The sequence below is a fragment of the Lagopus muta genome, chromosome 4, assembly GCF_023343835.1.
Source record: "Lagopus muta isolate bLagMut1 chromosome 4, bLagMut1 primary, whole genome shotgun sequence".
NCBI classification, from domain to species: Eukaryota; Metazoa; Chordata; class Aves; order Galliformes; family Phasianidae; genus Lagopus; species Lagopus muta.
In genome coordinates, this window is record NC_064436.1 from 64564883 (window position 1) to 64574882 (window position 10000).

General features: G+C 40.6%; 1 long non-coding RNA gene across 1 annotated transcript in view; it reads right to left on the reverse strand.

The window, feature by feature from the left end:
- LOC125692248 (uncharacterized) overlaps nucleotides 1-4777 on the reverse strand; it is a 15464-nt gene extending 10687 nt beyond the window's left edge. The window contains exon 1 of the long non-coding RNA XR_007376541.1: nucleotides 4703-4777. This is a non-coding gene — a long non-coding RNA (uncharacterized LOC125692248). The remainder of the gene's footprint in view (nucleotides 1-4702) is intronic.
- Between the last annotated feature and the right edge of the window lie 5223 nt (nucleotides 4778-10000).

A 10000-nucleotide genomic window follows, 5' to 3' on the forward strand; every position in this document is an offset into this window, starting at 1 on the left:
TCTCACACTGCAGCAGCTATGGTCCTGACTTCAGTTCATCATACAGAGCAGCACAATGGGAAAAGTCACTGTAGTTTTAATGCCTGACATAAATCTGCCTCTTTCCTTGTTTTATTCGCCTTACTCTACGCAATCACTGTCCCAGTCAGTTCAAATAGGACTCGAAAATCTTGTGACACATGGTAGAGAACCCTTTATTGGAAATACTACACTTGAAAATTAAGTATGATGGATTATGTGTAAAACAGCTTTTTTTCTCCTCTGGATACACAAATATGCATATAAAAATATAGTCCTCTTTGCCTCTAAGTACCAAGAATGACTTTTAGATGCACATGATCTCTCTTGCTGGGGGTCCTGATGCCATCCCAAAGATGGGGAACTGAGTTGCAGACCAGCTGGAGTGACTTGAATGCTGATACATAAAGGCAGAAAGCAAGATGGTCCCAAAAAGCTGCAAGACTCTCCTCTCTGTTCTGCTAACAGACTGATCACCTATTAGTCATCATCTATGATCAAGCCTGCAAGGAGCACTCAGGGAACAAGGAATCTCTACACTGGGACATCCAAGGTACAAAGACTGGAGGTGCAAGAACTCTCAAAATTTCAATCTACTTATAGAGGATATTCAAGAAGCACATCGGGAACCCAAGTTTTAGAAACCACCTTGGATTCAGAACTGAAAGTAGTTCAAATTAAAAAATAAAATCTTCCATGCATGAGTTAGAGAGGAAACAACACAAATGTCATTTCATTTACATGACAAAGTGCTGCCATTATTTCAGTATGACAGAATGCCACTAAGGGCAATTTCTAAAAATTATTTAAACAATGTAATGAGTTAAATGTCAGCATTAGCTAATTATGTTTATGCTAATTGTTAATTAGCCCCATAATGGAGACAGTCTTAATTAACAATAGTTATGTGTGTGTGTATATGTGTGTGTGAAAGAGTGTGTGCTGAGAGAGAGACTGCAAAAAATGTTGTAAGCAATTTAATTTCCTGTAATCGTAAGTATTTCATTTCAGACATTAATGAGAATTTTTCAATATACTTTAGAAAAGATGTGATTAACTTCCAATGTATCTGTAAGCATCCCTTTCCATATAACATCTGTTTTGTCACAATAATTGCAAATTTTTTCTTTTAAAAAATGTGAATACTGGAAAACTGTACCCCCCAGATTTCTTTTATGACAGGGAAAACCGTATACATTGTAAAGATAAGCAGGGTGATGGCAGAGGCAATCCTAGGCAGAGCTGAGTCTCCCATCCCCAGGTTCTCACTCCAGTCTCAGCCAAGATCATAACAAAGTCTGCAAAGATTTTGTTTAGAGGACTCAAAGTAGTCCCAAAATACCTGAAAGACATCTTAAATCAGAAGCATATGTAGGAAAACAGGAAATATCCCTTTCACATTGACAATTTCACAGTCCCAATTAGAAAGGCTCTCCACAGCTGCTCTGCCTTCAGTGGGACTTTTGGAAAGAAATTGCTCTGAAGTAGAGTAAGGATAAGTAAATTAGAGCAGATAGGCAGCTGATAACCTGGATGAGCTTACAATAAGAAATTAACAAAGGTTTTTATATTCTACAGCTGCACACACACGCTCAGACACACACATAATGGGATGTATCCTATACCAGAACAGGTACAGCCAGCCACTGTGCTACCTTTTGTGCTTGGTGCAAATGACAGGCTTCTGAGTACCAATGAGGATATTCATCAAAATGGTGGAGCAAGGTGCTGCATACAAGTTCATGGTGGGAGGACAAAAGGCAATAGATGCAAGCTGAGAGAGGACAGACTGGAGACTAGCAGGACTTTTTCATGATGCCAGCCAAGCTGGGGAGCAGGTTGTCAGGAAGGCTGTGCAAACTCCATCCTCAGAGGTTTTGAAAGCCAGACCCTGAGCAGTCTGGTCTGACGTCAGAGATGACACACTTTGGTTGGACAGAGACCTTCTGAGGGCCCTTCTAACTGAACTATCCTGCAATTACTAAGTTATCCTATAAAACCACCTTTTGGATGCACTGTTCTAGCCCATAGGCCACAGTGCCTATTACTGGCCTCCAACTTAAAGCTAACACTGCTTCTTTAAAATCTGATTCTGCTTAGAGTTAACAGAAAGTCACCACCTGGACATACACTGGGCAAACTCTGCTCTGAGAACCAGTCTCAAATTCATCAGTCCTAGCAGAGATGGCCAAGTGTAACTGAGAAGTGCATTTGTCCTAGAGTGTGTTTCTTAAATCCAATTACAAGTCTAATATAATTCCATCCATGCTGCTGTTAAAAATACTAGGGCTTTGATTTAAGTTACACCACACTAAATATAGACACAGCAAATAGTTCAGTGGCTTGCCAAAAACTAACAGTGGACTATTAATGACATTCCTGATCTCAAGGAATAGGAGAGCCTTGGGAATAGGAATAGCCCTGATGCCTATGCCTGCTCTCCCTGTGTGCTGCTGTATTTTGACTGGAATCATGAGGTCAGCAGCTCTTGGCTGCTGTACTGTTCCACGTATACAGACTTAAAACCCTCTCTGGTTTGTTTTGTTTTCTGTGGAGGAAAGCCTTCTCACACAGCCATGAAACATATGGCAAAGGAAGAGTCCCTGGAAGCAATACAGGAACCAGAAAGTCTGTGGAGCTCAGGATAGTTCATAAAGCCAAGGACATCTACAGAGACAATCTATCATGACAGCCATCACTCTCTGTGCCCCTCCTCTCCTTCCCTGCAGCCAGCCCCCGGGAAGTCTTGTAGAATTTGGCCTTGAAGCATTCAAGAAGATATATTTACAGATACGCATGATATAAAACTAGGAGGAGAAAAAAATTTACTCTCCAACATGCCAGTTTGCTGTTGTCTGCTTTGATGCTCATCTATGAATGAGAACTAGAATAGATCCTCTACTTTTAACAGGCTTGGTTAATATCTGAAATGATTACTATTGTCTTTGAAATAAAGTCCTAAACTTCTGTTCTCCCATATTTATGCAATAATGAGTATTCCTACCCCCAGGCAGATCAACGTTTCCTGCCAGCTTGATGTCATCTACAAACTTAGGAAGGATGCACTCAATCCCCTCGTCCAGGTCATCAATAAAGGTATTAAACTGGACAGGCCCCATTACTGACCCCTGAGGAACACCTTTCTTGACCAGTCACCACCCTCTGGGCCCAGCCCTCCAGCCAGTTCTTTACTCATCAAGGAGTGTACCTATCCAACCCATGATACTTCCCTTAGCTGAACTTCAACATATCCATTAGCCTGTGGATCAGTGTATGTTTAGCTGAAAACCACAATGCTCACCTGTATTTGAAGCCTCACTCACAGGATTTTCTGCAGTTGTGGAACAAAGGGAACTCTTTAAAACTAACTTCTTCAAAGGCATCTAGTTACACAGTGGATTGCCAACTCCCTTTGAGACTCAGGTTCTTAAATATAGTCAAGAACTGGGGCCATAATGGCTTCATTGTAGAAATTTTGCCTGTGTTAGGACTGAAGACCATGCTGCCTGTTCAGATACTCAACCAATTTATTTTAGTGAAGCTCCATTATTGTGCATATAGCTCTTCTGATTTCTGACCCCTTGGGATCTAGTCCTTAACTTTATAAAACATTTAAGATTCTCAGATGAAAGATACTAGTTGAATTTAAATTCTTGTTTAAAAAAAAAAAATCACGATTACACAGTCTGCAGTTTATAAGCTAAACACAATTACAAACAAACAAGGAAACAAGGACAAGTCTCAGTCGCTCTGTGGCTGCCCTGTATCATAACATCTAGATATGTAAGGACAAGCTACATGCCATTTGTCCTATTTTGGCAGTGACTGGGTGGGCAACAGACACAGAGGATGGATTTGATCTGCTCCATGAATTTCAAGAACTGCTGAGCAAATGCAGTATGCCTGCTCCAGCCCTGCCAGGCTTCTGCTGTGGGCTCTATCCCTATACTGCTACAGAACATGGGAAAAGAGATGGAATTGTGCCTCCAGCAGTCATGGCAAGACTGCAAAGTGAAAAGTAGGCTTGTAAGCAAGAGGAAGCATCTGATTCTCACAGCAAAAGAGAAATGTGATCTGGCTTCAGTGGCCATCCCTATTGCCCCCTCCAAGGGCAAAACCTGCCTTTACCTCACAGCCCATATATCACAAGGCAAGCAGTTCTGATTTGAACCAAAGGATTATCAGGACAGCACATGAACAAATGGGGCAAAAGAGTCCAAATTAGAAAATAAAAAAATATGATAATAGAGCATTATCCCCACCAAAAGTCAACATGTGCCACTGCTATCCAACCACTCTTAGCTTTGGCCAGAAAAGTTACAAATTGTTGCTCTCCTCATAGGGCCTGACAAAGCTTTCTATTGTTAGGCAGCTTTATTTCTCCTGGCAAGGGAATAGGTATCTTTGGAAAGCCAAGGAGCCTGGCAGGCTTTGGAGCTCAGAATATGCTTAGGATATGTTTGGTGCCATTTGGTTCTCTGACAGGGAGCCTCCTTCTGCCTTGCCTCTGACACAGAGATTTCAAAGAAGCTCAGCATGCAGTGGATGCTAGGGAATAGCATGTGGGGTTGTAGTATAACACATTGTATAATCAATGGATATCAAGATGCCACAATCACAAAATAAACAAGAGAGTTAGGTGAAGTGGACTATGATAACAAAAGAGAATAAGTGGAAGGCTTACCCTTATGCTGGGCTCACCACAAAACACCAGAAGAAGGGATCTCCAGACAAGATCATTCCCTACTGGTAGCCAGCTCTTAAATAGGTCTAGGAGGGGTGGAGCCTGGCTCCACCCCTACCGGCAGCACAGGGTGAATTGCCTTCACCCGTGCTCCTCTGGCTGACTCATGGCTCACCTCAGGTGATCAATCAGAGGTTCAGGCCGTGACTTAGTAGTTCCCATACACACATGGAGTCATGGGGCCTTGTGGGCTTGATACCTGTAGCATCACTCCCAGGGGTGAAGAAATTCAAATAGATTTCATGAAGGCACACCCTGGAAGGCAGGGCAGGGGCTGAGCATCCTTCCTTCCTCGCTCTGGGGCATCCCTCAGCACAGACACAGGCATTATGGACAGCACAGGAAGTCAGCTTTGAGGGCAGAAGAGATATAGCTGAACTGTCCACACTGAGCCAAGAAAAGGACAAGCCTATGACCCAAGTCCCTGTGGTGGGACCCAAGTCCCCGTGCTGTCACCCGAAAGTGATGTACAGGTCATGGATCATGGAAAGGCAGATCCCAGGCCCAGGCTGTGGCACTAAATAAGCTCAAAACTCTCCCTTTCCAGCATAAAGCCAGGCCTGAGCAAGTGTTTATATGCAACTGTATGGTGGTGGGTGATGCTGGACAGCATTACTACATCAGCATTTATCCAGGACTGCAATGTGAGTGCTGCTGGGGGCCAAGGCTTCCCATTGAGCATGTGCCATCAGATCATTTTCAAGGAAAATAGAGGGTTCCCTCTATATCCACACATTCCAAGTGGCTTTCTCCTTTCCAACAAAGAGTTAGTCACAACTCAAGGAACATGGGGCAGATAGGAGGAATTGGTCTTAATTAGCTAAACGTACTATATGTGCTATTGCTTCACATTTATGTGGTTAAGGGAACATAAGTCCAAGGAAACAATTTTTGTTGTCACTTCCTTTGCACGTTAGTTTCTAAACAAGTACGTTATTGTTTTATTAAGGTGGTGAATTCCCTGATTGATGGCTGCATTCGCAGGATGACCTTGTCATTGTTTTCTCAAGTACTTGTAATTGTTACAGTGGAGTACATTGGGCTTTAATTATCTGTGCTAAAAACTCATACACTCTGGTTACACTCTGCTGATTGTATTGGATACACTACAGTATTTATTTGCCGAAGAGGGAAAAATGGCAATGGCAAGTCAGTCTAAGGATTCACACGAGAGAAAGTAATGGTGGACATTACAGGTTTCTAAAATACTGTAATAGCATATAGTAATTCAAGCAAGCCTGGTAATCAGTTGATGCTCGGGTTCAGTACAGACTACCTGCTATTATATCAGGCGGTCTCTCCATCTTGGGAAAATATCTGTTAAGGTATAAACATTTAAGTGAAAGAGGTATAGAATGTAAATACCATGGATTGGCAAACCATGCGTGCTGCAGTAACGCTCTAAATTCTTCCTCCTATTTGAATATAATGTATTCATTTCACACAACCAGCCAGTGGCAAGCATTACAAAGCTTCAATTGCTGTGCATGCTCATTATAAATAATTTAATTCAGACAGCATTTCTACAAAGTTCAGTCCCCATGAGGATTTCCCAGAAGGAACCTGAGCCCAAACTTCTAAATCAGTGCCTGCCAATGTCCGCAATGGGAACAAGACAAATAGCAACACTGCAAACCAAAGCTCAGAGACCCCAGAAATGTACAGATGTACATGAAGAATGCTATATTTTGGAAAACAAACAAACAAACAAAGAAACAAATCCACCAAGGAAAGAAAAAAACAAAAACAAAAACAAAAACATTTATTTATGGAAATATGAGTAATCTGTGATGTGCCAGATCCCCATTATTTAAAAAATACTGAAGCTTTAGGGTTTCTGTCATTACTGAACTTGGGATGGAGGGAAGTACAGAACATCAAAAGATGCAGAGTGTGTTAAAAAATATATTACCTCACATTCAGTCTCTGAAGAAGCTACAGTAAAAAGTACTTTGAGATGAAAGACATTTATATAAGTAGATAAATGCCACAAGTGCATGTTTCCACCCTGATGCCTCCTTACTTGTATTGTTGCCATCACAATATTACTGATGCTCCTGCTTTTCTGTTTAATACAACTTTAAAGACAATTTATGCTGTGTTCTGCTGCTCTTCCTCATAGTTGGTAGTGTTTTGCTTTATAAGCAGCCCAATGATTTCACAAAGTGAAAGAAGGATGGTCTCATCTGATAGTATTTAATACAGAGGGACATTACAAATTAACAGCAAGTGCTAGAGAGATGTTATACTCAAACAGGAAACATGTACCAGAGTTTGGAGAAATCTAACTCCTATTTGGATTTCATTACTGAGTTCATTTCTGTCCTAACTCTTTCACAGTAATTCTTCTATCACTAGAAGGTCTTCTTCAAGTTCATCTCGCAAATGCATGTTTATAAATACACATGTATATAAAAAATATATATTGCTGATAGTATAAACATGATATTTATAATAAAATATTTTACAAGCCTATTTTAAAGGGCTTCACTCCTTAATTAAGTCAGTTAAACTTGCATATATCTACCAGGAATGACTTACGAGGCATCATTTCAGCATTGCAGTGCAGAGGGAAGAATTTGATGTACAAAAACACCGATGCAAAGCAACTCTGTTGTTCATTCATGTCAGTTCACAAAACACACATTCTGTAGTAAGAAATTATTTGGGAGTAATTTCATTTGTTATTAAATTTAACATAATGTGGCAGTATTAAATAAAGCGCATGTATTAAGGCTAATTTTTTCACTTCAATTATTTCAGTTAAACTGCAGATGCATTCCACAGTGAGCAGAGCAAACACCCAGTGAGATACTTGTGCCAGACTCAGACCTAGAGCCAGGGGGAGATGCTGCTCTCACACTACACACCTGCCTAGGCCAGCCTGCCAGCTCTGACGCAAGAAAGGAAAGAAGAGCTGAAAGTTATTTAAAATGAAAAGTAGGCACAGTCATTGCCAATGTACACACTTCAGAGCAGTCTGTATATTTTTACTAATGTGACAAACACTTAAATGAAAGAAGTGAATTCACAGCTACAATAAAGCAGTGGCCAAGTCTCCCTTACCCGTATTTTATTTCTAGCAACAGTAATAAAGTGGTTGTTTGATGAGCTTTTCTTCTCTTTTTCTTTTCCATTTTGCTTCACAATCGAACAAAAATGTTTATGAGAAAACAAAATAACCTATTGTATTAAATTCTTGTTCCTATGATTCCACGGTAAACAATGGCAAGATTTTACACATTAACATAAGCTGATGACAACATTTTGTTATTTGAGAAATACTTGGATTCACCTAAAGGGCTGAGGTTTTACTCAAGCATTAAGGAAAAATATGCCAAAGATGAGAAGTCATACTGTGGAAATGCTGTGATAACTGAGCATGTGCTAACATGATAGCATTAGGTTGAAATACCCATGAAAACTGAAACACTAGCAGAATAAATACAGTGTGTGCCTATGCATGGAATGTAGGTTTACCATTGTTTCCTCATCCCTCAGAACCCGTGCAAACAGTTTCAAATGAAAGACAAGTATATGTGCACACAAACAAAGTGTGTGTGTACTCACGCATTCCCTGGGGGCTGTCATAACCCGGGTGTTGTTGAGCATCCTCAAGTCCCCCTGAAATCGGTGCTAGAAACAGCTCAGTACTTTGCCTTCAAAGTCATCCCAGAGCAACCAGAGCTCCTCAGGGCTCTCAGACACTGTGCACACATGGACAAGAAAAGCAGGGAGTTGGAGAAGCCAGATCTCTGCTGGAACAAATCTGTCTTCATTTCTGCACTGCTTCCTCTCTCCAAAGGCCATCACTTGTTTTCAAATCTCCTTGTTAAGGAGCAGTATTCTGCAAAGTGTCCTTGCAGGTACTGCCCAGTTCCTCACTACCCTGTGCATGGTTCTTGGGCTCAGCACAGCCTGACACTGCACCCAGTGTTACTTCTTTTGCTCATATGTGAATTCCCATTAACATGATTCTGCCCTTACATGAAGCAGCCATGTAGAATTTGACCTATTTCCAACAGAGCCCTCTTCATTTAATCCTTCTGCAGAAAGTGTCACCTCAGATATTTGTTTCAATGAAGTTATTGATTTCATATCTTCACCACTTTTGCTACAGTATTTTAGGTCGGGAGGTCACGTGGCCCTGCCTCATCCAATAGCTGTCTGGTCAATACCTTGGAAAACCTCGCTATTGACTGCTGGAAGAAATGGTCGTGCAAAAAAATGGACCTGACATCAGTCAAATGGATTATGTTTGGCAACCCCAGGTGGTACAAAGTGAACATGTACTGATAAATACATCAGCCTCATAAACATACATGTGCCACCGATTTTAAAGCAGCTGATTCTCTTCAAAAATGAAATGAAGATGTGGCTGACTGAAAGTCTTTGGGACTGAGCCAATGTTCACTAAAACCAGGATCCCCCTCGGTTTCAATGAGGCTTGGAATCGAGCCATAGGACTAAACTGGTGGATGAGCAGAGAGGCACAGGTATCTAATGCAAAAACATCACCTTGATGCTACAGTTTGGAAATAAAAGCATAAAGTAACAAATAGGCAAATAGTTTGGAAACAAAAGGCAAAAAGAAAATGTCGGAACCACCAATTTCTGCCATTTACTCAGTCCCACAGAAGAAGCTGTGTACATTTCTGTGTTTGAAAAGTGTAACCAGGAATTTAGGTTGATTTCTCTGTCTGAGAATGCAGAAAAAAAAAAAACACAACAGTTTTTTGTTATCACTGTGTGCCTTAGATCCTGAGAGGTCCAAGACATGTGGACAGAAATGTCCCATGAGAACATTTTCCTCCATGCAGTAATTAAGGTGTCAGACTATGCAACTAACTTAGAGTGGACAATTAACTTTTGGACAACAGTTAAAAGACAAAACTGGCAATGTGAAGCTGTTTCCCACTTTTATCTATGTTTCATAATCGTTATGAATGATTTTATATCATATATATTATTTATATTATACAAGTTTATGTGATTTTATGAGACTTGTTTTTAACGTTCTGGGTTGATACTTGGCTACAAATGACAATTAATATTATCCTTTTAACTATTGGTTTTATATATATATATATAGGGACAGTGCAGTGCTCTTTTTTGCTTTAAACTCAGTCACATTTCTACCTTTATCTGCACATGTTTTCCCAGCAATTCCTGATCTTCACAAAGTGACGTCCCAGCTATAGCAAAGAGTGCACTTCCAGATGTGACAGTACTATCAGA